The sequence below is a fragment of the Pteropus vampyrus genome, unplaced genomic scaffold (assembly GCF_000151845.1).
Source record: "Pteropus vampyrus isolate Shadow unplaced genomic scaffold, Pvam_2.0 Scaffold53, whole genome shotgun sequence".
NCBI lineage: Eukaryota > Metazoa > Chordata > Mammalia > Chiroptera > Pteropodidae > Pteropus > Pteropus vampyrus.
The window spans coordinates 5,254,258-5,257,588 of NW_011888834.1; positions in this window are offsets into that span (position 1 = coordinate 5,254,258).

Genomic DNA, 3,331 nt, shown 5'->3' on the forward strand with positions numbered 1-3,331 from the left:
TTTTCCTCTGGGGAGAGGAGAGGGGCTGGAGATTGAGCTCACTCGCCAATGGCCAATAATATAATCAATCACGCCTATGCAAAAAGCCTCCAGAAAACGACAAAAGTAAGGGTTTTAGAGAGCTTCCGGGTCAGAGGTGCTGGGAGAGTGGTGTGCTCAGAGAGCAGGGAAGCTTTGCGTCCCTTCCTCACACCTTTCCCTATGCGCTTCTTCCAGCCACTGTGCCTGAGTTATGCCCTTTTATAATAAACCTGTAATCTAGTAAAGGGTATGTTTCTCTTGAGTTCTGAGAGCCACTCTAGCAGATTAGTCTAACCCAAGGAGGGTGTCACAGGAACCTTCGATCTGTAGCTGGTAGTTCAGAAGTGCAGGTGATAACCTAGACTTGCAGTTGGAGTCTGGAGAAGGATGGGGGTGAGGCAGTCTTGTAGTACTGAGTCTTTAACCTGTGGCATCTGGTGCTATCTCCAGGTGGTGTCCGAATTCAGTTAATTGCTTTGTGGTGTGGAGAAAGTACATGCACTGGAAATGTGTGGCTTTTTGAACATTGCACATCTAGTCAGTTCTAGTCCCAGGTCTCTGACAGCATAATCTGGCACCACATTTGGTCCTCATTCTACTCATTCTTCTCAATGCTCTAAGTGATCTCAAATCTTAGAAACTTTATAATTTATATTCCACTTAGATTTTAATGCAATACAATACACGTCACATATAATGATGGTCAAAAAATCTGTAGCTGTTAAATAAATACTCTGCTTGCTTGAATGACTTCCTGAAACTTACTAATGGAACATAACACTTATTTCTGCTCATTTAATAAGGTAATTCCATACTGAGAGGAAGTGTTATATGCTGAATATGAAATAGAATTCTAAAATCAGACAACTCCAAGTTTAAAATCAGGTTATATTACTTTTTAGTTGTGTGACTTTGAGTAAATTATCTAATACCTATGAGCCTTTAGTTCTTCATCTGTAAAATGGGGATAATGATATGTTATAAAATTGTCATGAGGATGGAAAATATATTGTAGATAAAGAACTGAGCACTAGGCCTAGCACATATATGTATTCAGTATATGCTCTCTATTTCTATTATTTTATGTTAAATTTCTGACCCAATCTCTTCTTTTCCATGTTTTGAGCTAATTTTATTTTAAGGCAGACAATTTGATATTATGAAGAAAACATCTATTCCATGTCCTGAGACCAAATATTTGCTTAGAGGACAAGAGGAAGAAGAAAGAGTGGGAAGAAAGAGTGTATTGGTGGCTCAAAGAAATTTCTTTTTTTATAGTGCACAAAAAATAATTTAAAAAAAAAAAGGCATGATGTCAACTTTTTTCTACAAGTTCCGAAAGTGAACAAATGGAACCCTTTCTACCAGTCCTATTTACTACAGACATAGAGTATATCAGTTACAGCATGCCCTGACGAAAAATACACTAGTCTCTAAGACAGAAAAGATTTGTCTTATTCAAAAACCAAGAGACAAATGAAAGTACTTAATATAGAAATAATTAATGGGGATCACTGAGTTGGCCAGAAGATTTTTGGAAGAAAGATTAGGAGTCTTATTTTTAACTACTAGGGGTAAAAAATAGAAATTAAAAAAATTACATCCCTATCTGACCTTAAGTAATTAAAAGGACCTCCAGCTTAATTCCTTTTTGCCACTTACTCCCAAGAGCCTCCACCTCCAAGACTTCAGAGCAAGGGCAACTTTCTGTTAGAATCCATCTGAGGGGGAAATGCTTTGTTTCGGTATTGTGACTTGCCTGTCACAGCGTGTTTTCATGCCAGGGCTCAGCAAACATCTGAAAAGATAAGTGTATTTTGGAAGGGTTGACAGCCCAAGTTATCAAGCTGTAAGCTCTTTTCCCTACCAATTTTTTCACAATGTGAGAATAAAGTCAGCCAATGGCTCAAAATAAACTGTCCAAACACTCTTTTTCTCATTAGCGTCCCTGTTGGGGCGCTCCACTCCCCCACAACCTGACCTTCTTGTTCAAAGGTTCCAATCGATTCCCCAGCTAAGTGCTGTCTCTCTGGAATGGAGAACACTGTGGAAATTTCAAAGACTGACATTTTTAAACACCTGGGTGAGAAGCTCCCAGTGAGATAAGATAGAGAAATCATAGAGTGGGCTCAACAACGTACTGCAAACTTTGGCATTTTGGAGATGGGCACACAATAATGCAAAAGGAATAACAGCTTAATATTTTGGGCCAAGTTTCCTAGTGCCAACCCAAACATATTCCTCTTATTGTGACGTGCCCAGATAGGGTGAACATGTTTCAGTCTTCTAAGATTTTTCCCTCTTCTGCCTTCAAAACCAGAAATAGATGACCTTTAATTGTGGTTGAGATTTTACTTTTCAAGATAGAAAATCTTCAGTGACAGAATATTTTTGGAGTTTCTCTATAGTATGTCATCAAAGTCCTAAAGATTGCATGTCTACCTCAGGGAGAAAAAATTAGGGCAGGTCTCCAGGAACTTCAATTATATGATTATCAAGGAGTAAAGGAGGCTCTGCAGAAAATTGCAAGCCAGACAAATACAAGTGTTGGAAGCAATTCTCTCCTGGCTGCGGAGCATGTAGAGTGCCTTATTTTGCAAGAAAGAAGAGCAGGTTTTTACTAACAGAAGCTAAGAAACAGGGAAAACTGATCTTGCATAGGAGCATTTCATTCCTGAGGGAAACAGCAATATATACAAGAGAATGAAGAAAAGAAACAATTGATGCAAGCAAATCTCAATGAGTAAGATGGAGTCAGGAGCTAAGGCTCACTGGCAGTCTAAAATAGACAAGTTTAATGAATGCTGCAAGACTCCATTCCAATCTAGGCAGCAACCAGATTAATATAAAATGAGGCAGGTCTTGTTAGGTTGGGAGGAATGTTGCCTCCTTTGAAATTTCTGGACAGTTCTAATGCTCACTGTTGCCACAGATGAGATCTTTTAGCTAGCCAATTGGATTCAAGGCAAGGAAGACTGTAGTGGCTTCCTGAAAAAAACTGTCAGGATCTCCTAAATGGAAAGGTCCTGATACAAGGCATATTACTAGTATCCCTCTAGATACCAAAGACCCAAATTTACAAACAAACAATTTCTAGAGATGCAGGAAGTCTGCTTTCCCATCCATAAGTCATTGGAAGGAAACTTAATGCTGCCAGACATTCATTCATTCATACTAATGTTTATTGAGCACTTACTCTGAGCCTTTTAGTGCTTTAGAGTTGAGGATATAAGAATGAATAAGACAGAATATCTCTCTTTGCTCTTAAGAGCTTACCCTTTGGTGGGAGAGTGTTAGAGTATATGAATGG